The sequence below is a fragment of the Natator depressus genome, chromosome 2, assembly GCF_965152275.1.
Source record: "Natator depressus isolate rNatDep1 chromosome 2, rNatDep2.hap1, whole genome shotgun sequence".
Lineage (NCBI taxonomy): Eukaryota > Metazoa > Chordata > Testudines > Cheloniidae > Natator > Natator depressus.
In genome coordinates this window covers 195,583,247-195,609,695 of record NC_134235.1, presented here as the reverse complement: position 1 = coordinate 195,609,695, position 26,449 = coordinate 195,583,247, and positions in this window count along the sequence as shown.

Sequence of the window (26,449 nt, the reverse complement as noted above, 5' to 3'; positions counted from 1 at the left end):
AACAGACAGATACTATTGCTGCTTCTTTACTACAACAGATGCACATTTCCTAAAATCACAGACTGCACGAGGCCTCCAATGCCTTCCCCGAGAGCCGGTCACACTAGATCGTTTATGCTGCCCTCTAATAGCTTCCTGAATCACCATGACAGCTCAACTAACTAATCTATCCCAGATGAGAGCAAAAACAGCGATAAATGGCACCAATGACTAAAACCACATGACTGGATAAAGGTGCAGTATCCGTCAGCTTTCTGAGTGAAGTCAGCCCATACCGAATGCAGCCAACAATTTTTTTTAAAAGTGAATTGAAAAATAAAGCATCTGTAGCGTCTGGCTTCTTATCAGACAGCCCAGATTCCCTCCTACATACATTCTCATATCTATCTCCTTTACACAGAAGTGGAGACTTTTATTTTTGATCAGTAAGAAGGAACAATATCCTACAGTAGACATTAAGTGGTCCGAAAAGCCCAAACAGGCAGATTGTTGGCCAGTGAAGCTGGTGAGCCCCAACCTACCCCCCCTACCTATCTTTGAGCCATCCTACTTTTTTCTTAGATCAAACTGTGGGCCAACAAACCCTAGATTTTCAGTAATTTGCACTTACGTTTAGTAACAGCATCAGTCAGCAGCCCTTTGATCTCTATGAAACATGAGGCGGAAGTCAGCTTCTGACAACACCAAAAAATAATCAAATTTATGATGAAAAATTTGTCTCACTGATTGGAAACAATTTAATTCTGGAAAATATAGTCCTATGAATGATATACACCTGTTCCTCATGTTTTAGCTCTCCTAGTTTTGATTTATTTATGTGCCATAAAACTAATTCACCAGTGAAGAATGAAACACTTATTAACTCTCTATATAGTACTTACACTTTCTACATCAGATGCCCCTTTTTCATCATAATGGGACATACTGGGAATTGCAGAGCCATGAAGATTAATGGGCTGCATGGTTGTATTGACAAAATTACCTAGATTCTTAAGCAGGATCCCCAATGCACAAGATCTCGTAAACTTTCATATTAATTAGAAATCTGTAAAGGGTTTATTGGTAGCAGTTGAAGTTAATGGGAATATCATTTTTCATCATCCATCATTGCCTGAGAGGCAGTCATAAAGTAGACTAAAGGAACAGATTCTAGTAGCAATGCCTGATAAATGAAATTTGAAATGCTGTAGTGCTTCCAACTGATAAATGTTAGCTGGATTTACATCTGCTAAAATGTATGATGGAGTTGTGACCAGGTGCCCGGGACAGACCACATTGGGAATGCCACGCTCAGGGCAGACTGCAAGAATCAGGGCAGACAATCCCCCAAAACTGGTGGTTTATTCTATAGTTAGATTCACCAAGCCAGAAACAAAAGAGCTTCTGCAGTACCACATTGATTAACCAGAAGCCAAACACAGCCCTGTTTAGGCATTCCACCTCTCAGCTCCCATACAGACAAACAAGTCTAATAGAGTGAGAGGTTATTGAAAACGTAATTCACCGTATGTGAGGTTCTTTCTTATCCCAAAGGATTGGACACTTACCCCCAGGTCAATATGCGTCTGAAATCTTACCCAAATATCACACTGTCAGCCAATCCTTAGTAATCTAAAGATTTATTAATAAAAGAAGAGTTAAAATGGTTAATAGATCATATACATTCAAATGATTGCAAAGTCCTTATATCAGTCCTTATTATAGCAGTGATAGAATAGACTGCTGGCTTGCAAAAGTCTCTCTGGTAACTCCCAAAGGATTGGAAGGTCCTCAGTCCATAGTTCAAAATACTCCTTTTAGTTGTAAATCCATAGTTCAGAGAACTGAGGCAGGAAGAGGCCAAGCAGTAATGTCACAGCTTGCAACTTATAGTCCAGCCCAGGTGCATGGAAAGTTACTGGCCCAATATGGAGTCCAGGGTCACATTAAAATGGAAAGTTATTGGTAAAAGATGGAGTCTTAGGTCACATGTCCTTACATGGTATGCTGAATCACAAGGGCGGTCATTGGATCCTTGCTGTCTGAGGCATCCACAGGAAAGGCCTTCTGGGTGGGATGAGTTTCTTCAATGACCCATTCTGAGAGTGGAATGTTCTTAATGGGTCAACACATAGCTGCTAGCCTTGATGTAAATCTATCTGGAGAGTGTCACCCAGGCATACAAGAACATGTTTGAGATACAGATACATAGCCAATATTCATAACTTCAGATACAAACAAGATAATTACACTTAGCAATTTGTAAAGTATTGATAGAAAAAAGTTATATGACATACTTTTTTAAAGATTTATTGAAATTGTGTAACACTGGTAACAATGGTCACCTTTCTTATACACAGCATCACAGGAGTCACCCTGTAGAAACATACTATCAACTTCTTAAATTGTATTTCTGATAGAAATTGGGCAAGTTAGTATTTTATGAATATTTATTTTAAAAGAAGGAACTGGGATGGCTCAGGGTACTGATCATTAAATATGAAGCCTTTCACCTTTACCATAATTTGCCAGTTCAAATCCAACCTTAGGCCCTACTCTTGCAATGATGTAAGTACAAGCTTAGTTTCAGGCTCTGAATAGTCCCACTGATGTCAAGGGACTACTTGCAATGAATAAAGTTAAAAACATTCATAAGTCTTTGCAGGATCAGGATATAGATTGTAACAGATTGAAATTCCTTATAATTTAGTGGCATACATTAAGTGAGCCTTAGACTAGAGCTGAGTCAATTTTTTTCGCAAGTAAATACAGCCATGAAAAATGCATTTCTCAGGCTCCATAATTATTCACAAATTTGGGTCAAATTCGACCAATGCTTTTGGCCAAAATAGGAAAATTTCAAAGACATCTAAATATTTTGTTTCTGAAATCTTTTGCTTCAACTTCTCATTTCCTTTTTGAAGTTTGGCCACTTAAAAAAAAAAAAAAAAAAAGAGACACACGGGTGAAAAACACCCAAACCCAAGCAAACTGAAACAAAAATATCCATTTCAGGTCAACCTGAAACATTTTGGTCAATTCAAAATATTTTTAGTTTTATAATTTGAAAAAAACAATTTAAAAGTCAGTTTTTATTCATATTGAACCAAATTTGGGGGACGGGCAATTTTTTTGGTTCAGCCACCAAATGGAAAAAAATCAGTTATTCACTCAGCTCTACCTGCAGAGAAGTCTTCACAAAGCCATCACCACACCTGGTACTGAGTGGTACCCTTGTTGGTATTCTCAGCCGAGGCACCATAGGCAGAAAATACATTGGCATGGAGTCCGGATTTTTCTATCATTCCTAGATTTGGTCCATGAGGAGATGTACAGTTTGAGCAGTGGGGGAAGTCTTATGCCCTGCCACCTGTTCTGCAACTAAAGAGGACTCCAGTCTCATGGACTGCAAATCTGGCACCTTTACATACACTAGCTTTCAAAAATTGTAAACAGAATAAAATGCAAGGAGGACATACCTATTACCTGCTTGAATCTTACAATAGCCAGATCTGAATGTAATGGCAAAAACAGTTTTTACAAACTAGAAGATCAGACGGGTATGTTTGCTCTGACTTGGTCTCTCACATTGTCAGTCTAGTCCAACTATCTACTGTCAAATAGGGTAACATGAAAAGACAGAGAAGTCAGCAAGTTGCCCTGTTAAAAACCTTCTCTCCAGAGTCAAACTCCATACATTTTTGGGTTCTCCTCATTGTTGCAGATTAGGATGGGCAGTATGTGTCAGGAGCACGTGAAATAAATTTGAAATGTTTGCTTTAGCTGGAGTCATCTCGATGCATTATGAGTCATAAATATTTTGTTTAGATAGTTCTGTCCATCTTTCTGCTGCAAGGGAAGGCCAATCCATGACACACCAATACAGTTTAATCATTTATTAAAGTATGAGCACAGTTATTTTCTTTCACAGAAAGAGAGCCAGCGGAGTTTAGCTCACAAAGAATAAAAAGCAAGCTGTGACAGGGAGCAGCAAAACAAACAGCAAGAGGTCAATTTAGAACTTTAAATATTTAAAAGGTATGTGGATTGGAAATGGTACCACTATGAAGCTGTGCTAGACTTTAAGAGACAATTGTAAACTTATTGTTGCTTTACTGTGTATAGACTCGCCTATTAAATTCCAGAGAGAAATTACAGCCTCTGGTTCTCAGACTTCCAAATAAATGTTTTGCTAGTTAAGGGCCAGTTTAGCAGAGCATTTAAACATATGCATTATTGTCCAGGGATGCTTAAGTGCATCCCTGTTCAACAAAGGAATTAGGCTCCCATTCAGGAAAACGTCCCTGCTTAAATCCTACTGAAGTCAATTAAACATATGCTTACTGAATATCATCTCTATCCCATAATTTTTGCACCTATTTTCAATTTCCCATGAACCTGAGCCAGACTTGTCCTGTTCACCATGTGACAGAAGCATGGAGCCAGCACAGCTCTGCTCTGTTGTCATAAGCATTGCAAACACAGGATGCATGATCCTCCAGTATTTGCAGAGCTGCAAGAACATCTGCGGGGAGCATGACAAATTCTTGGCAGTCATTTCACTGTGGGACATAGTAAGAACCAATTGAAGGTTTTTGGTGGCGTTCATGGAGCAGCTGCAAACTGTAGATCCCCACTTATGGGTCTGAGAAATGAGCATTGGCTGGTGGGATTGCATCATAATTCAGGTTTGGGATGATGAGCTGTGGCTGCAGAACTTTCATATGTGAAAGGCCATATTCCTGGACCTGTGTGCCGAACTCACCCCAGCCATCCAGCTCAGGGACATCAAAACGAGAGCTGCACGGTCAGTGAAGAAGCAAGTGGTGAGCACATTTTGAAGTGGAAAAATCCACTATGGGGACTGTAGTCATGCAAGTATGCAGGGCCATTAATTGTCTCCTGCTAATCAGGACTGTGACTCTTGGGAATGTGCAGGACAGAGGATTGCTTTGCAGCTATGGGGTTCCCAAACCTCAGTAGAGGAATAGACAGTACACCCATCCCTATTTTGGCCCCCAATCACCTTGGCACAGGGTACATCAATTGAAGGGCTTACTTTTCCATTGTTATGCAAGTTCTGGTGGGTCACAGGGGACGTTTCACTGACATCAGTGTTGGCTGCTCAGGGAAGGCAGATGATGCTCACATCTTTAAGAACGCAGGACTGTTTAGAAAGCTACAAGCAGGCACCTTCTTTCCCGACAGGCAGATTACCATTGATGATGTTGAAATGCCAATAGTGACCCTGGGGGACCAGCCTACCTCTTATTCCCCTGGCGCATGAAGCCGGTCACCAGCCACCTCAACAGCACTAAGGAAAGATTCAACTACAGGCTCAGCAAGTGCAGAATGACAGTTGAATGTGCTTTTGGCAGGGCGCTGGAATTGTTTACTCAGATTGGATCTCGGTGAGAAAAATACCCCACTGCCTATATCTGCCTGTTGTGTCTTGCATAATATTTGTGAAGCAAAAGGGAAAAGTTGCCACAGGGATGGAGGGCAGAGGTAGAGCCTTTGTCTGTTGAGTTTGAACAGCCAGACACAAAGGCTATCAGATGAGCTCAGTGTGGAGCTTAGGGAGGCTTTGAAAGAGCACTTTAACAGCAAGCCACAATGACATGTGGTGGTGTATTGTGCTCAACCTGGTGCTACAGTTTGGGGGCCTGTAAGGTGCTTGCTGCACATCTGTGCATATATCACTCACACTGCACCTATTAATGATGGGGTGCATGCTGTATATTTATGACTACATTGTTTGGCACTGATCCTATGGGTAGTGCGTGTACAAGACCACTGCTTTCACTGCCTGCAGGCATTGTACAGTAATGTGTTGTAAACTCATAAAGATGAATACATTTCAAAACAAAAAGTTTTATTCACTTATGAAAACAGCTCCAATAAAACCTGAAGGCCTTTAAAATGTGTCTACTTTTAACTTAAAAAATTAGGAACCTTAATAAAACAAGCGGAAGGAACACTGATGTACACTGTAGCTACACACATACATGAACAGTAGCAAAACCCCCCAATGGGCAGAGACAGGACACTAGATGAGGAAGGCTCTGAGTTACTAGAGAATTCTTTCCCAGGTGTGTTCCTGGTGGGTCTTGCCCACATCCTCTGCGTCTAACTGATTGCCGTATTTGGGACTGGGAAGAAATTTTCCCCCAGATCAGACTGGCAGAGACCCTGGAGTTGGGCTTTGGTTTTTGTTGTTGTTGTTGTTTTTTTTTTTGGGGGGGGGGGGTTGCACCTTCCTCTGCAGCATGGGGCACAGGTCACTTGCAGGTTTAAACTCCTGTAAATGGTTAATTCTCTAACCTGAAGTCTTTAAATCATGATTTGAAGATTTTTCAATTCAGCCAGAGGTTAGGGGTCTATTCCAGGAGTGGGTGGGTGGGTGTTCTGTGGCCTGCATTGTGCAGGAGGTCAGACTAGATGATCATTATGGTCCCTTCTGAACTTAAAGTCTATGAATGTCACCCATGGACAACCACAGCTTTACATACTTTTCCCCAGTATGGTGTGGTAGGGGTAGACAGTCCCTGAGGAATGCTGAAGAGATGTGTAGGGAGGGACTATGCTTCACTTTGCCACAGTCAGCATTGGGAGGGTCGAGCTAAGCATTCTTGAACATGGAGGTCCACAAGAGTCTGCAGCATCTGAGTTTACTGTTGGGCAAGCCCCATTATGTCCTGGTATATCTCCCTTTTCTTGCATCTTTCTCCTGCCCGCTCTTTCCTTACGCATACAGTTTGCAATATTCACCTTCTAGACCCTCTGTTCAAGGTCTGATGCAGCACTGGCTTGCAGGATCTTGCAGAACATGTCCTCCCACTTCCTCTATTTTTTCTCCTCCTCATCTGGCTCAAGCATTCCATGGGTGTAGAGCAGTGCCATGTGGCATCAGGTGTACCCTGTCACCCCAAGTTTGAATCACTGTGCCTCTTCTCAGGGCAGTATGACCTAATAGTCCAAGTCAGAGGTGGCTGTGGGGGGCTGCTATTAGATTCAAGGCAGCTCAGCTAGTGGCCTAAGACTGCGAGGGGAGCCCTGTAGCTCAAGGAAGTATGGCACAATGGCCAGTGCCAGTGGATTGTTCTAAGTCAAGACAGTATTGCCTGGCAGCTAGAGCCAATAGGACTGCCCTTCGGTGCCTAGAGTCAATGGGGATGCCCTTTAGTGAGTCACTATGGCAGAATGGGCATAGTCAGACTGTCCTTCTGTGCCAGACAGTGTGGTTTAATGGCCAAAGGATGGGGGTGTTGGCAGCTGGGGTAGGGGGATCTGGGCCCTCCCTCCTTGACTGGGTCCCAGCCCAGTCCTATCAGTGATGAGTCTATCCGCCACTGAGTCAGCAGGGATCCCTCCAAAACACACGGAGACTGTTCTCAGTTCCACAACTGAATCGATGCCTGGCTCCCCTGGGCTAATTCCTACCTGGTCTTCTTGCCCTGTAGTCCGCAGGTCCTCTGGGTCTCTGAGGTAGTTGGCCGGCGAAGTTCCCAATGACTCCTTCTCCTCATGGGCTTCTGCAGGTTTTCCTGGGTCTTGGTGTGCCTGGCCTCTGCAGTCTGGGAGTCCGACGGCTCCAAGGGAGAAACCTGCAACACATGTCCTGTCTCCTCCCTGGTCAGGGCAGACTGAACTGGGCTGATCCCCTTTATACTGTGCTTCCAGTGGGAGCATGACCAGCAGGGGTGAGTCAAGTGGGCATGGATTCCTCAGCCAACAGTATAGGGTTAACCTCTTCCTGTCCTGTGTGGGGCAGCTATACCCCATCACAAGGGGGAACCCCTCAAGGCTGCATTGGCCACAGCTACAGATAACACACAGAGGTACCATTGTCAGTATAGTAGGAAAGGAGAGCAAGACTTAAGATTCAGAACACGCCCCTTCTCTTGCTCCCCTAAAGCGTTAAACAAGACATGTTTATTGACAGTGCTGCTTAGTGTGCTTGTGCCTGGGGCCACTCTCAGCTCCAGCTATGGCAAGTAAGACCCAGCAGGGGTGAAGGAAATGAGAAGGGAATTGCTCAGTTGCATGAAACTATGACTATAGGGCAGCGGTCCCCAAACTGGGGCACAGATGAACATTCGCGGGGCACCCAGCAGGGCCTGGGCCAGTCCCCACGGAGCGTGGAGAGGGAGTGCCACCCAGCCACAGCTCCACTCCACCCCCAACCCAGCTCCAGCCACAGCCCCACTCCACCCCCATCCCCAGTTCTTCCCACCACCTCCACCTTCAGCCCAAGCTCCCCTGCTGAGGAAACTGGCTGTGCAGTAATAGAGAAGAGGAGCGAACAAATTCCATTACTGGTAAGCGGGCAGAGTGACAGGAAAAGTTTGGGCACCACTGGTATAGGGCGATGGCACTGAATTCAGGCACCTTTTTCCCTACGTTGTGGTTTTAACTGATATCTCACTCCTGAGAGTAATAAAGGTAGAGAGCACAGCTGCTGCTGGTGTCCTGAATTCACCTAGGTCAATACACCACTAGCCTGTGTACTGAAATGTTGCCTGCTGAAGTTTTTCCTGCCTGGCATGGGAACATGTCCTGCCACGGAGAAAAAAAAAAGGAGGCTGCCATCCCTAGAAACCTGAGGGAGAGGACTGCAGAATACCTCCATGGAAGTTTCATTGAGATTTCTCAGGAGGATTCAAGGAACATCCCTGTGTACATAAACTGTTCTGCATGTCCCATCCCCCCAACCCCAACACAAGAGGGGACTGAAAAGCAGGTAGCAACTCTGCCTCTCTTTGTTGTATCAATACTTCTTGTACTATGAGTAAATTAATGAAAAGTTGATAGCTGTCTCCTGCTAAGTTGGGGGTGCCATCACCATACTGGGGAAAATGTATTTACATACTGACTTGAGGTTCCCTCTCCTGCAGCAGGTTCACCCGGGCTCGACTGCAAGGACGCAGAGGATGGCAGTGGAGTCAAAAACAGGTCCTTGCTTGTGACACAGCTGGACCCCGGATACTCCTCCTCTTCCTCATCCACCTCCTGCTCTTTGCTGTTCACAACAGGGGCTTATGACTCAGGGTCCTTGGAGGTATCCACAATGGTGTGCAGGGGTGGGGTCTCCACCAAGTACGGCGTACAGCTCTTTGCAAAAGCGGCAGGTCTGCAGCTCAGCGCTGGATTGATTGTTGGCTTCCCAGCCTTCCCATATGCCTGCTGCAGTTCCTTGGCTTTCACTCAGCTCTGCTGCTGAGTCCCTTGCAAGCTCCTTCTCTTGCATTCCCCAACCAATCTGCTTGTAGATGTTGATATTTCTATGCCAGCTTCGGAGTTGTGTCTGCCCAGCCTCTTCTCCCCACAGGCCCAAGAGATTCAATATCTCCTGTCTGTTCCAGGCAGGAACATGTCTGAAGCGTGTAGCCAGCATGGTCAGCTGGGCAGTTGTGCACAACAACGGAGAGCAAATAGAGATGTGCTCACCAAGCTGGACAACCAGGAAGAAGCACTTCAAAAATTTGCAGGGGATTTAAAAAGAGGAGGCTTCTGGTATGTGTGACCCCTGGGCAGTGCAGTTAACCATTGCCAGACACTGACCGCTCTGGGCACATTGTAAGACTGCTGCTGGAGGACTGTTAGGTTGGCAGAGGTAATGCAGTGTCTACACTCACGCTGAGCTGACCTCCCTACATTGACCACGGCTCAACGTCACTCAGGGAGCTAGTGTTATTACATAAATGTAATGGGGCACTTAGTGTGAAACAAATTTAAGTGTAGACACATGCCAACTAGGTCAGCACAAGGCAGCTTACATTAACCTAAATTTGTTGTGTAGACCACACATCAGAACCATTTAGTGGTTATTTTTGAGAACTCCTTCAGGATGGGTGAGGTCCCGTAAAACTGGAAAAGGACTAACATAGTACCTATCTTTAAAAAAGAGACCAAAGACAACCTGGGCATTTATAGATCAGTCAGCCTAACTTCAAATCTTGGGAAGGTATTGGAACAAATTTATCAAACAATCAATTTATAAAAACCTAGAGAATAATAGGATAATAAGTACCAACATGGACTTGTCAAGAACAAATCATGACAAACCAATCTAATTTCCTTTTCTGACATGGTTGCTGGCCTAGTGGATGGGGTTTGGGGGAAAAGCAGTAGATGAGATATATTATGATTTTAGTAAGGTTTCTTATACCGTCCCACACGACATTCCCATAAACCAACTAGGGAAGTCTAAATGAAGTTACTAAAAAATGGGACACAACTGGTTGAAAAGACGTATTCAGACTATAGTTATCAAGGGTTCGCTGTCAAACTGGGAGGGCATATTTAGTGGGGTCCCGCAGAGGTCTTTCCTGGATCCAGGACTATTCAATATTTTCATTAAATGTCTTCGATAATAAAGTGGAGAATTTGCTTATAAAATTTGTGGATGACATCAAGATGGGAGAAGTTGCAAGCACTCTGGAGGTCAGGATTAGAATTCAAAATGACCTGGATAAATTGGAGAATTGGTCTGAAATCAACAAGATGAAATTAAATAAAGACAAGTGAAAAGTACTTGTAACACGTGCAGACTAACCATCACGGCACCTCCTGCTGGTTGCTCCGGGAATGAGTTCTGTCCAGCTGTGGAGTGCCCTCTGCAGGTGGTGTCTCACCCGTTGCTCTGCTCTGTGGTGCTGTCTGGGACCCACGTTGCTCCCTAGCTTGCGGCGTCCTCTTCTGGACACAGCCCTCTGGCTGTGCCCCACTCGGTTCTCTCCCCTTCCAGGGGATATCTGCAGTCCTCAGTCTGCACCTGCCCTCATGGCCAACTGCAGCCCCAGAGTCTAGCCCCTTGCCTCAGAGGCAAGCCACATTCTATATCAGGACTTGCTCCTCCACGGCCAGGTGCAGGTAAAGTGGGGGACCCAGGACCACCCACTACTCTGGGTTCTGGCCCAGGGACCCTCTGGCAGCAGACATGTCCTGCCCTCCTTCTCTCCCCTCTACTGCTCACACTCCCTGGGCCACTTCGCCCTTGGCCCTTGCACCTTCTTGGCCCTTTCTTTCAGGGCCCTCAGCCTGGCAGGTATCAGGCTGGAGCTTTCCCTCAGCTCCCCTGAGCCTGCCCAGGGCTGCTCTATGTAAGGTGCTATCCCTGGGAGCCAGTCCTCCTCCCTTGCTTGTCAGGGAGAGACTACTGTCGCCTCTGCTTTGCAGCCTTTATATAGGGCCCAGCCTGGCCCTGATTAGCCGCCTTTCTGCCCTTCTCTGATTGGTTAGGTTCTGCGCAGCCAGTCCAAGGGCTGCTATTAACCCTTTGTCTGCCAAAGTGGGGCAACTGCCCCACTACAGTACTACATGTAGGAAGATAAAAATCAAATGCACAGCTACAAAATAGGGAATAACTGGCTAGGCAGTAATACTAAAAAAGAGAGCAGGGGATTGTAGTTGATATATTGGTGATAATTGTTTCACTCTACCCTGTACTGGTGAGCTCTCAGCTGGAGTACTGTGTCCACATTTGGGCACCCCACTTCAAGAAAGAAATGGATAATTTGGAATGAGTCTAGAGGAGAGCAAGAAAATCATAAAAGGTTTAGAAAACCTAACCTATGAAAAAGGGTTAAAAAACGGGCATGTTATAAAGAGGATAATGATCAATTGCTCTCCATCTCTAATAAAGGTAGGGCAAGAAGTACTCATCTTAATCTGCATCTTTAGGATTAGAATAAATATTAGGGGAACAAAATTCTAACTATAAAAGTTAGTTAAGTACTAGAATAAGTTACCAAGGAAGATTGTGGAATCCCCATCCTTGGATCTTTTTAAGAACAGGCTATACAAACACTTGTAAGGATGGTCTAGGTGTACTTGGTCCTGCCTCAGCAGAGGGGGATGTCCTAGATGACCTCCTGAGATCCCTTCCAGGCTACATTTCTATGATGCTATGTAGGTGAGAGCTGAATGATATACAGCCTTGACAAAGATAATACATTTGAACTTAATACAGGAATTTATTCTTTGCTTCTGCTCTCTTACTGGATATAACCTTTAATAAGCTACTTTTGTAGTGGGAGAAATGTTATGATTTGTCTTGACTACAGGTCCAAAAGTTGTTCTCTGCAAACATTCCTATGAACAAACACTTCACTCCCACAGATTTTCACAAAGAAACAATGAGCGTGGATAAAAATGACTAAACAGGAGCTAAGAAAAATTCTATTTAGAAGTTGCCAGAACATTAGTGAATAGTTTTCTTCATTATTCGCTCAACTCTGGTGATATCTCAGCATATCCAGCTACAGCACAGATGAGAACCATCCCTGCACAGCAAACAATGAAGGAAGAGTAATGGGAAAAGAAAAGTTCATCTTAACTGCGTTACAAGCTCTTTCTACCCTCAGCTTTAGCCCCCACCCCTGCAAAACTTTAGGGCCAACATTGTTTCTGACCATCCTAGGAAACAGAAAGAGATCAGAGGTCAAGAGAATGGCTTTTGAAGCTAAGGACAAACTCTTGCAAAAGCTATCCAAGATACTGTTTCATCTCAGGACACTTGTTTGATCTAAACTATGTGACTCAGAGAGTAATGTTGCAAGGGCAGTAAAATTACATGAACTGGGCAGGTACCACCCAGCTCAGTGGTACTCAAAACTTTTCTGAATGGGTTCAGACTGGTCATAGTTGAGCATTTTAAATTAAAATCACTGTACAGGAGAATGTCCTCAACAAAGCTAAAGGCCAGATCCTCAGGTTCATAGCAAATGAGTACTCTGACCAATAAGCTAGAGGTCCACTTCAAATTATTAATTCAAATGGCAGCTCCTTATTTCAAGGCTCCACTGTAGAAGTCAAACTAAAGCTTATTACAATAATTGCGTGGTAGCATAAAACGTATTGCTTATGGAGACAATGGCATGATGGTGTAAGTGTAAAAAAAGAGGGACCTGACTGAGAGATCTGAGGATTTGCCTGGAGGTTTATGTATAACAGCCACTTTGAACAAGTCTAAATTTAACCAATACTCTATAAAAGGAAAAAACCAAAATGCTCGGCACATCATACACTTGTCACTAGCACTCATTTAAACCACACTGTGGAATTAGCTATTTAAATGCGCTTGTTGACCTACTTTTTATTCTCAGCATTTGGGGAAAAAAGTTAAACATTAACTTAGAAAGCATGGGTTTGTTTTTCCCTATAAGTCATGTTTTCATAAGGATCTTTCCATCCAAGATTTCATTTTATGAGCTATTTTCCACTGTACACCAGGTGCTGATTGATCTGCAAAATGTGAGGAGATGGAAAAGTATTTTAATACATTGTTGCCCAGAGGTGATCCTTAGTATCTGACATCTTGGAAATCACTTTGCCTATATTCAGTCTTTTCCATATCCTCTCATCTCAGCCACTTCAATTTCACACGAATAATACTATCCTGATCATAAAAGATTAACACTACACAAGGCTAGTCACATATTGATACTTTGGAAAAAGTGACTGCATTTATTTGTAATTTCTTTGTCATAAAAATTCTTTCCTTAACACCCATCCAAATAATAATTCATCTCTCTGTTTGTCCCAAGTATGTAGCTTCAGGACTTCAGCTATTCTTCCACATGCAAAACACAAACTCTAGTTCAAAACATTTTTGTTTCAACAATAGATATTCTTACATTTCCAGCTAGTAGCCAAAATACACATATGATTTAAATAGGTCAGTATAAATTCCTTGGTCCTATACTGCAGAACACTAGCTTAACTTTATGCATGTGAGAAATCCAACTGAAGTCAGTGGAACTACTCACATCAATCAAAGTAAGCACTTGTGTGTTTGCAGGAATTGATTCAAGCTCTCTTGTCTGCTAATCAGAAACTTATGCCTATCACAAGGCTCCAACATTCTCCAGCAGAAATGCAGGTGTGCAACATACAAAAGTAGAAATTATACTGTATACAAAAGCAGCTTCCAGCTAAGGAAGACTGCATATAATTCTTCAGCCAGAGGAAGTTCTCCCTTCTGGCTTACCAGATAGATCTACTGCTTACAGCCCAGAGGGGTTCTCATTTGACTCCCTACAACAATGATCACAGCAGACTGAATTCTCATGGAGTGGCTCATTGGAATTATACCAAAAAATAATTTGGACCAGCAAATCCAGCAACCATTTAATTAAAATATATTCTGGATAAATCTGATCCTGTTTCTGTCAACAGACATGATATCAGGGAGAGTACAAGATGCAGGGAATCCTTCACAATGGTACTATTCTATTCTATTTTTATTTGAGATAAATGAAGAAATGGATGGCTAAACTAAACTACTTGAATTCCTGAATTATGCTGGTAGTCTGCTGGTTTAACCGGTCATTAGTATCCACATATATCAAATGGTGGAAACAACATTCAATATAGATGAGCTAGCTGTTAGAGTAGATAGAATATGTATTTGAGGGAGAGTTTCCATGCCAGTAATATACAAGACCTAAAATATAAATATACAGTACAGGGTGTTTATAGTTGTTACCGTTACCACCACTCTTCCCTATATACTGCTGTCACATTCTTTCAGAGAAGGACTTTCTGTAAATGGCCAAGAATAATAAGAAACAGTGTACCTGCAGAATCATTAACAGTCTCGTTGACTAGTTCTCCTTTATAATACTGGTATCCAAAGTAAATTCCTATTAGTGTCTGTAGTACAGTAATCTGCATTCTGTTCCACTGTTCAGTTTCAAGTAATCTAGTGGCCTTTACTATAGAGAGTTTCTCTCTAACATACTATAACCAGAAAATAAAACTTGTGCTGCTTCTGTGTCTTTCTTCCACAGGGGCCAGATTTATGCCAACTTACTGAAATGAGTAGTCCTACTTAAAGAGGGTTATTCACATGAGCCATGGTGCAGGATCAGCCTTTTAATCTAGGATCCAGGTTTTTCTCTCCTGCTTTCTCTCTCCTACTATTACAGGTTACATTTCTACAGCCTGGCATACACTTAAAATCTGTACTGGTATAACACTGTCAGTTTGGGCAATGTCTCCTTTAAGCCATGCATGCACTCAGCCGGGCAGAAATGTGGTACCATCTACACATCTCACATGGCTATGTGCATGGTTGACACCTGGCCTGCACTATACCTGCCAAAAGCCATGGCAGCTCCTCTTGGCAGGACTGGCAAAGACTCGTCAAGGACTGGCAGGAAGCCTTCAGAACCAGCAGGGAGCAGTCAGGATTTTTGGGGTGGAGTGCAGGGGCGGGGAGGAACAAGCCAGGCTGCTCTCCCTGTCTGGCCCAGCAGGGACTATGGCAAGGGGATCCTGTGCCGCTGCCTCTGGGACAGAGATGCCCAGTCTGTGTGCTCCTGCTCACTTCAGGCTATAATGGCAACTCCTTCCTGGGGGCACCCCGGGGTGGTGGCCATGGAGAGGAAAAGCAAGGCTGGATGTAGGATACAGAGGGAGAGGTCAACCTAGACAAAATTTACCATCACTGGAAAACTGAGAATATTGGAGTAATTTCCAGCATAAAAAAATATATATCATATTCAATAAATATGAACCTTACTATATTGTGGGTACATGGATAGTATCTGCAGAACAAAACATGCATTTTCTTTTTGGCCATTGGTGTCTCTGCTGGTTAGGTGCTGATTTTTTTTTCTTACTCCTTTCCCCCACCCCCCTGCCAAACTATTGATTGGTATAGATTTTTGTAGTGTTACAGTGTCTTGTGTGGCTATTACAATTTTCGTATGACATCATGCACTGTATACCAATTGATCTTCTGCACCAAATGGTAAAAATGGGGTTTTTTTCCTGATCTTCCTGCAAAAACGTCAAAGAGAAACTGCACAACTAAAATTCATTTGCAAATTTAACACCATTAATTTGGGCTTGAATAGGGACTGGGAGTGGTTGGCTCACTACAAAAGCAGCTTTGCCTCTCCTGGAATTTGACACCTACTCATCAATTATTGGGAGGGGACTACATCCACCCTGATCGAATTGGCCCTGTTAACACTGGTTCTCCACTTGTGAGGTAACTTCCTTCTTTTCATGTGTCAGCATCTGTAATTTTCACTCCATACATCTGAAGAAGTGGGTTTTTTACCCACGAAAGCTTATGCCCAAATAAATCTGTTAGTCTTTAAGGTGGCACCAGACTCCTTGATGTTATTTTGTATGACACCAATTTTGCATGAAGCCATAGTAAATTTGAAGGTACGTCTATACTGCAAAAAACTGTGTTCTTAATTCAGGCTAGTTAACCCTCATTAGCCATCTTGGATAAGCAACTTGAGTTCAGCTCTCAAGCTCCTCTATAGACTTAAATTCAAGCTAATAACTCAACTTAAAAGCCCAATCACCATGTCTTCACTACCATTTTAACTTAACATAGGTTAGCTACCCCGAGTTAAGAACACTCCCCCTCTTCTTTTAGCAGTGAAGATTTGAAGATAACTTACTGTGCCCAACACACGGTCCAATGCCATAACCAATAAACCACATTGCCTCACAGTAGAAGAATAAAAAGCAATGGATGGGCATGGAAGTTGAACTACCACTCACCTCTAGAGGAAGGTAAAGCACAGTGGGATGATGGTGGTAGGAGAAGCTTAAAGTCTTTGGGCCCCTTTGTGATCCTGGTCAATGAATAAAGGACATCTGCTTGCTGGAACAGCAAACCTGAAATTTTCAGAAACAATAAACTTCCAAACTTTTTAAAAAGGAGGAAGCAATTTATTGAGTACAGTGAGCCCCAGTTTCACTGGTCACAGCCAGGCCTGCCTTTCTGACAGGGTAATTTTTCTCTTGCAAATCTGCTGTTATTTTGCACCTGCAATTAATTGTAGGCTTCAAGTCTTATCATTTAGATGCCTAAGCACTTGACTGGATGTGTGGATCAGATATTATATCAAGTTTTTTGTGGAGGTGTTACCTACAATTAAGTTGTGGGTAAAATGTAAAGGGACGCAAATTGTACCCACAAAAAATTGGGGCTGCCTTGGGCAGTATCTTGTAAGTGTGACTAACAGTCAAAGATTTTAGACCCTATCCATATTATTTAGAAGAAAGAGGACTGAGGATGTAAAGGGACACATGGTGAGCAGGCTGTATTAAATTGTTTTGGTTTTATTAGAATTTGATGTAGAGTATATTCTGTGAGGTTCTGAGGTAATCAGCTGGCTTTAAGATACCACAATTTGACATTTTAGCCAATATCTTCATGTGTCAGACTGAAACATAGATGGTTTGCTTCCAGCATCAATAAATTCTTGATCTACTGTATAATAGTTACTAGCGGATATATGAATCAACCAACTTTTCTATTTTCCTTTCAATCCCCAACTATACTGCCTGTCTCATAGGGCAAGAACTCCAGCTGTATTCTCCATTTTTAGAAACACTTTATTTATTTATTGCATTAAAATTAAATGGAATTTTGTGCTTGTAGCCACACAAACTGCATGATCTAGATTTGGTGAAAAGAAGAGGTAAAGCTGTGTATAATCTGCATATTGATGGCATCAGGCTCAAAAATGTCTCCAGCTCTCCAGAGGCTTCACCTGCTCATTGAACAGCTGAGGTTATAAAACAGGACCCCAAGAGTGCCCTCAAGGCCTTTGAGTGATTGCTTGATATCACTGTTTGGGATCTCTTGAAGACTTTCCATTTATCTCAGAATGAGACTTCTCACTTATCTCGGCCAAGGGCCACTTGAAGAGTAACACAGGGCTGCTGTTGGGTGTTAAGTCCCATTACGTGTAAAATCCAAGTAAAGATCTGGCTTTCTGAGAAATGCTAATATTTATTTTAATGTGCAAAGAAAGTCCACAAGTATCCACATCAGCCACACCATATCTTACCAAAAAGAAATGCCTTTTCCTATTGATTTTCAGAATATCTTTCCTCAGTTTTTTCTCTCAGCCACTCCTTTGTAAGTTTTCATTCAAGGCCCCTTTGCAATAGCCCGCTCAGAAATTCCATATTTAGCAAACAGCACAGTATCATCACCCCTCGTGCTCTGAAATAGTTGTTTTTCCTCTATTACTAATTTTTAGAGGCACAGAAATATACAACTCAATTTTGAATGCTTCGAATATTGATACCAACATTTGCCTTTTTGTCAACTCTAAAAGGGAAGCCAAACCATTGCTTTTGTTTCAGAATTTCCCCATTTCCCCTTGTTCACCTATGCCACATAATTGAAGAAGAAAACCATTTTCAGCAGAAAAAAAACTAATGGGATAGTAGCCACAAGAAACTGACAAAGTGTCATCCCCTATCCCAAACTGAATCCAAAAATTTTAAGCTAACATCTTCTCCCCACACTCGGATTGGCTTCTGGCAGTCTATGGGATTCCGGTGGGATGGCAGAGAAACCAGCTCTAGTGGAGTTCCAGATAGCCATGAAAAAGAAACAAAATCACAGTGCAACATCTGGATATTTCATTGTGATGTTTTGGTGTGGATTTGTCACAGTACCAGAGACATCATGTTGCACCTACAAACATCACAGTAGCAGAATGGTAACACACTACCACGGTATGGCTTTACTTCTCTCTACAATGGCAATCAGTGACTAAAAGTGACTCACTGCTTTAGGGCTGCACACCGGTGAGATGTTCCAGACAAAGTCACTTGGTTCTATTCTTCTGCTAAGATTTTTCCAGAAGCTAGAATACCTGATTCTTCCCAGGGCTGTTAGAACACTGCCATCAATTTCTTATTAGAAGGAAGAAATCTCATATTATAGCACAATGCATTCTGTAAAGGAGGGGGGGATTATAATGGAACTTGATAAAATTGAGAGCCAAGGGATCCCTAGACAATAGCTCAATAACAGAAAACCACATAGTGAGCAAGAGACTGTATATTTAACCTAACTTATTGCCAATTAGGTTTTAAATGTTTTGCTTTGGTTAAACCCCAAGCTAGAACTACAGTAGTTTTAAAATTAGCAAAAGCAACACTATGGCTTAATACCAAAGAGAATACAATTAACATATTTCATTTAAAGGTTCCATTACTTCTTTTTGAATTCAGTTTAATAATTACGGCTAACCTACTTCCACGGGGGAGTTGATGCTTTATCCCTTATTACCTGCAGCAGATTGTTGATCGGGCCAGAAGAAAGTCTATCAGAATAGGATAACATACAGTTTTAAAAAAGGAAGGGGGAATTAGCACTCAATTGTAAAACTACAGCTTTTAAGGTTGCACCCTTTGATGTCCACAGATAGTGTTGCTCAGGAAGACTATGGAATCACGCTGATTTTCAATATATTTGAGAGAAACATCTCTGTGCTTATTTGACTAAAAACACAATTTAGTCTTTGCTGAGCAGACTTATTTTTATATATAAAAGTGTGCCAGTCAATTACATCAAACAATTTCATTCAGGTCGCTAAACATCAGTAGGTAGCATGATTTAGAGCCAGCAGTGTATTATACAAGTGCACAGCAATTCTGAGATTTGGAATTGAAATGGAAATTGCAAGGTGGATGAATATTGACAGTAAGCATATACCACAGCAGGGAGCCTCCTGCACTAAGGGACGGCTTTATGACTAGCTCCCTTTTCCTTACAAGGAATTTGTCCCCTTCCTTCCACAATGAAAAAATGGGGTTTTTAAATTCACAGTAATTTAATTTCTAGCAGTTTAGTACAAATGGTTTTAAAAATATAAAGGAGGAACAAAGTAATTATACTTAATTTCATGGTTGCAGATTCCTAAAAACCATCATATTCTGTTGTGCAATTGGAGGCTTTATTTGATTTTTAAAAGAAAAAAAAATGATTGTTTGGGCTTTTTTTCCCCAAGAGGAAGAATTGGAACTGGAGATTACATTTGTATAATGAAGTACCATTTGAAGTGTTATTTATCTCCTTTCTCCCTTTTACTCTCCCCTCAAATAAATTGATGATTTACAACAGCATCTTCATACAGCAAGCTGAAGATGTTTTTTAAATGCCTACCAGAGTTTGTTTACTTAATAAAAGCAAAGCTAGGGTTCAGTTCTATGAGGTGCTGAGCATCTCCTGCGGGGCACTGGAGCCCCTGAACTGACTTCGGTGACAAACAGCACCTTGCATTATTGACCCAATCAATTGTTAATGTCTGTGAAAGTTGCTGGAGTGGCAACTCAAAACTGGCATGTTCTGTTGAACAACGGAGAGGCACAAGCTTCCTCCAGCCAACTCAAGACTGACCAGAATGCACCAGCTCTGAGGATGAAAGAGTAGTTTACTCTCCAGGAATACTCAATCTTTGATCTACCTGCTACAACAGCCACCAATGGGGCCAATTAGTATCACATTCTAGAGGTTGTGTGTGTTGTGGACACCTCTCCAGTAACAGCTTGACCAAGACCATCAACTCTTCTTGCATATGCCAAAGATCATCCTTCAGATAGCAAGGAGTTTGGTCACTGCTAGACTAGGCTGGATTTCAGCTGGCTATTACCAATCCTCAGAACTATCCAGTACAGAACTAAATTTAAATTCTCTGCCCATTCCACCTCCCACAGCTTATTTTTATTCATCCCTAAGAAAGGCAATGGATTTGTCAGGGTGTCCACTCACTGTACATGGCATCTCCTCCTGACAGTTCTGGGGATTAGTTCTTGCTAGGCGCTGCCATCTTCTAGCAGTTTCTACCCATTGTCTCTTTCATCCTGCAGCCTCTCTCACTTCTGGAGCTGTAGTTTCCTGTTCGTGGCTTGGCCCTCCAGCCAGCTCATTAAAGTCCTTCCCAACCAGCTGTCTGGCAGGCATCTCTAATGCCCTGAAGGACTTCCAAGTGGCTGGTAGGGGAACCCAGGCCTGCCCTCTACACTGGGTTCCAGTCTAGGGACCCTATAACAGGCAGCCAAGGTCTGTATAGTCCTACCCCTTGCTGCTGTTTCCCTGGGCTTCTTCCTACTTATATGGCTTCATGTGCTTTCTGGGTTTGCCCGGCCAAGCTCCCCCCTCCCAGGGAATGACTGTAGACTACTTCCTTGCAATCTCTTGCTACTCACAGCTCCTGGGCTTTATACAGGCCCCTCCTATTCCTGACCAGCTGAGCCCATTTCCAATTAGTGGCCTTCTCCCTGTCTCCTTCTTCAGGTGCAACCTGAGCAGTTAATTGTTCTGCCTAGCCACTTTAACCCCTGCAGGCCTTCTGTGGGATGGGCACCCCATCACAGGATCATGTTTACAACTTACTGTTAAACCTTTAGAGTTAACAATGCAGCACTTGTTAAACTGATAACTCATATTGTACCCACTGTAACAGCACAAATCAAGAAAATATTGTTATATACAGAAATTAAATAGGACATCCACCGCAATTGCTCACATACTAGCTATCATGTTTTATTTTTTTATTGATCATCATAAAAATGCATGTGTTTGTGACTTTGCACATACCAAATATTTTATTTGGTGCCATAACTTATTAATTACATTCATTATTAATTATAGCTAAGCTTTGTTTAGAGCTGGGGTCTTAACACAAAGACACTCTTCTTCAATGGAGATGCAGCAGCTACTACAGGTGTTAAAGTGTTAGGACACAGGTGATTTAACAATGCCATTTGTCACAGATCCACTCAGGCACCCCATTCTCACCATCCCTCAGACTGCTAAGAGAGGAATCCAAGCCTCTGGGTCCCTGGATCTCTCAGTGTTTTAAGGCTCCTGGTCCTGAACATAGTCCAGCCATTGTCCCAATTTTGGGGGTACCTAGGCACTCTCGGGGCACAGACCTTGTGTCCAATTCTCCATCCTGACAGTTTGCATCTGCTGTCCAGCTACCTAGCTCCTAGAAGCATTGCTGAACCCTCAGACTCTCATATTTAAACACGATCTCCCAAAGCTTCTCAGTGACAGTGTAACTCTCTCCAGAGACACACAGTAGTTGAGAAGCATATAAAACATACCCAATACACTTTACACATGGTATGTCTACACTACAACATTAGGTCAATTTTATAAAAGTCGATTTTTAGAATTCGATTTTATACAGTCAACTGTGTATATCCCCACTAAGCACATTAAGTCGGCAGAGTGCATCCCCACTACCGTGGCTAGCATCGACTTATGGAGCGGTGCCCTGTGGGTAGCTATCCCACAGTTCCCGCAGTCTCCGCTGCCCACTGGAATTCTAGGGACCCTATAACCCTGAGGGGGCAAAAATGTCGAGGGTGGTTTTGGGTACATGTCGTCAGTCGCCCCTCCCTTCCTCCATGAAAGCAACAGCAGACAATCGTTTCGCACCTTTTTTCCTGGGTTACCCGTGCAGACACCATACCACGGCAAGCATGGAGACTGCCCAGCTCACCGCTGCTGTTGTGAGCATTGTAAACACCTCATGCATTATCCTGGAGTATGTGCAGAACCGGGCTAAGAGATGCCAGCATGAGGACAATTGTGATGAGGACATGGATGCAGACGTTCCAGAAAGCATGAGCTGTGGCAATGGGAACATCATGGCAGCAGTGGGACTGGTTGATACAGTGGAACGCTGATTCTGGGCCCGGCAAACAAGCACAGACTGATGGGACGGCATAGTGTTGCAGGTATGGGATGATTCACAGTGGCTGCGAAACTTTCACATGTATAAGGCCACTTTCCTTGAACTTTGTGAGTTGCTTTCCCCAGCCCTGAAATGCAGGAACACCAAGATAAGAGCTGCTCTGACAGTTGAGAAGCGAGTGGCGATAGCCCTCTGGAAGCTCGCAATGCCTGACTGCTACCAGTCAGTCGGGAATCAATTTGGAGTGGGCAAGTCTACTGTGGGGACTGCTGTGATCCAAGTAGCCAGTGCAATCACTGACATTCTGCTATCAAGGGTAGTGACTCTGGGAAATGTGCAGGTCATACTGGATGGCTTTGCTGCATGGGGTTCCCTAACTGTGGTGGGGCAATAGATGGAACACCTATCCCTATCTTGGCACTGGACCACCTTGCCAACCAGTATGTAAACTGCAAGGGGTACTTCTCAATGGTGCTGCAAGCACTGGTGGATCACAAGGGATGTTTCACTGACATCTACGTGGGATGGCCGGGAAAGGTGCATGACGCTCGCATCTTTGGGAACTCTGGGCTCTTTGAGCAGTTGCAAGAAGGGACTTACTTCCGAGACCAGAAAATTACTGTTGGGGATGTTGAAATGCCAATAGTTATCCTTGGGGACCCAGCCTACCCCTTGCTCCCATGGCTCATGAAGCCGTACACAGGCAGCCTGGACAGTAGTAAGGAGCAGTTCAACTTTTGGCTGAGCAAGTGCAGAATGGTGGTAGAATGTGCCTTTGGACATTTAAAAGCTCGCTGGCGCTGTTTGCTGACTGAGTTAGACCTCAGCACAAGCAACATTCCCATTGTTATTGCTGCTCGCTGTGTGCTCCATAATATCTGTGAGAATAAGGGGGAGACGTTTATGTTGGGGTGGGAGGTTGAGGCAAATTGCCTGGCAGCTGATTTTGAGCAGCCAGACACCAGGGCGATTAGAAGAGCACAGCTAGGCGCGCTGTGAATCAGAGAGGCTTTGAAAACCAGTTTCATGACTGGCCAGGCCGTGACAGATTTTCGTTACCAATCTGCCTGGGGCGTCAGTTGATCAGGCCGATGCTGCAGGATCTTTGGGGAGGAGGTATGGAACACATCAAGTGTCTAAGTTTTAAAACTTTATTAATAAAATAATAAAATAACAGCAGAGAGTGCTAAGAAAGCTCCAACGTCATTCAGGGAAAGAAAGAAAGAGTTAGTGCCCCAAGCCCTAACCCATTTTCATACTCACACACGCACTACCCAAGACTGGCCGGGCCTGGGTGTAATGTCAGAAGAAGAGGGGGGGAAAGGGTGGATGGGAGTGGTGTCCTGGCCCCAGGTCTTCCAAGGATCCGCTGTTGATCTCCGAGTTGCTCCAGCTCTCAGTAGGGTTTTAAGTCCTGGGCTCCTTGTGGGGGGTATTCCACTCAGAGACCTCTGCTTCTGGTGCTCTTTGTGCCAGTCCAAACCAGCTTGCTGTATCCTCCTCGGTTTCCCAAAACATCCTGGCTCTGGAGACTTTGTTTTCCCTTCTATTGGCCTTCGCTGTCACTGTCTCATTTGCTCTCACTGTTCTCACTGCTATCTCTGCAGCTCTGCTCAACTTAGTTCTCCTCTTCTCACGGCTGGGCAACTGCTGATTTCTCATTGAGCCCATCACCTTGGGCCGGGGCCAGTATCTTATCTTCACACGGAGCTAGCTGAAGTGTTGAGTTAACCCGTTCTCTATTCCTCTTCTTTCTCCCCCCTGGCCTCTCATATTCTGCAAAGGAAACTTCCACTCTCCACTCACACAGCTTTGCGATATTTGCAACAGTGTTAGCCACATACAATGCTGATCAGACTTCCCCGGAGACTCCCTGAGGGAGGGGTTCATTGTAATGTGACAAGGCTATGGTGTGACAGTTGTGTGTGTTTCTCCTTGCTGCAAACCTGCCCCCTTTGTTGATTTTAATTCCCCGTAAGCCAACCACCCTCCCCCCTTTGATCACAGCTGGCAAAGGAAATAAAGTAACTAATGTTTTGAAACCATGCATTCTTTCTTTATTAATTAAAGAAAAAGTGAGATAACTGACAAGGTAGCCCAAGTGGGGTGGGGTGTGGGAGGAGGGAAGGACAAGGCCACATTGCTTACTGTAGCCACACTAAAAATCAAAACTGTTTGAATGACAGCCTTCTGTTGCTTTGGCCATCCTCTGGAGTGGAGTGGCTGGGTGCCCGGAGCCTCCCCTCCACCGTATTCTTGGGCGTCTGGGTGAGGAGGATATGGAACTTGTGGAGGAGGGCAGGCAGTTATACAATGGATGCAGCAGGGGTCTGTGCTCTTGTTGGCTTTCGTGCAGCTCCAACAGATGCTTCATCATGTCCGTTTGCTCCCCCATTAGCCTCAGCATCACCTCCTGCCTCTGCTCTTCGCTCTCACTTAATGCTTTCCTGGTCTTTGCCACTGAATGCCTCCATGCATTACGCTGTGCCCTATCAGTGTGGGAGGACTGCATGAGCCTGGAAAACATGTCATCACGAGTGTGGGTTTTTTGCCTTCTGATCCGCGATAACCGCAGGGATGGAGATGATAGGGGGAGCATAGAAACATTTGCACCTGGGGAGAGATAAAAAGGGAGAGTAAAATTTAAGATGATACATTTCTGAGAACAAAAGGGAGACTCTTTCACAGTGAATCAAGCAATTCACAGCAGACAGCACATGCGCTTTAGGTACAAGGTCGCATTTTGCCGTTTATATTGAGCACCTGCTGGTATGGTGACACATCACAAACAGCTGGGCAACATAATTCGGTTTCCAGGCAGCCATGGTAAGCCTTTTGGTAGGCGGGGTTGGCTTCCTACTCCCTCATAATATGTGGGAGTGGTTTCAAACTGCAGTGCCATCCTTTCCCATAGCAAGCAATGCCTGCTGGGTTTCACATTTAAAAGGAGGGGCTGAGGTTTTCGGGTGGATGTGCAGCACACACCTCCCCCCCACACACACACCCCACCGCGTGGCTATTCTCCGGGGTGATCTCTTTTAGCTAAGTGGAAACAACCCAGCATGAACGGGATCCTTTTACTGTTCCCTTACAAAAATTCCCCAATTTCAACCAGGTGACCATGAATAATATCACTCTCCTGAGGCTAACACAGAAAGACAAAGACTGAATGTTGCTTGAATGCAACCAAAACAGAGGACCATTCGCTGCCATGCTTTGTGCTGCAATGATTCCAGACTACTTGCAACTGGCTTGGCGTAGTAAAGTGCCCTACTGTGGAGGACGAAATAAGGCAGCCTTCCCCAGAAACCTTCTGCAAAGGCTTTCAGAGTACCTCCAGGAGAGCTTCATAGAGCTTCACGAACAAGGTCAGCTCCCAGACTGCTGCGCTGGGCAACACAGCATGGGGAGTAGGTGGCCAGCCCTCTGTGGAGAAAGGTGGTTAGGGACTATTTAGAAAAGCTGGACATGCACAAGTCCATGGGGCCAAATGCATTGCATCCGAGAGTGCTAAAGGAATTGGCTGCTGTGATTGCAGAGCCATTGGACGTTATCTTTGAAAACTCGTGGCGAACGGGGGAAGCCCCGGATGACTGGAAAAAGGCTAATGTAGTGCCAATCTTTAAAAAAGGGAAGACGGAGGATCCTGGGAACTACAGGCCAGTCAGCCTCACCTCAGTCCCTGGAAAAATCATGGAGTAGGTCCTCAAGGAATCTATCCTGAAGCACTTACACAAGAGGAAAGTGATCAGGAACAGTCAGCATGGATTCACCAAGGGAAGGTCATGCCTGACTAATCTAATCGCCTTCTATGATGAGATTACTGGTTCTGTGGATGAAGGGAAAGCAGTGGATGTATTGTTTCTTGACTTTAGCAAAGCTTTTGACACGGTCTCCCGCAGTATTCTTGTCTGCAAGTTAAAGAAGTATGGGCTGGATGAATGCACTATAAGGTGGGTAGAAAGTTGGCTAGATTGTTGGGC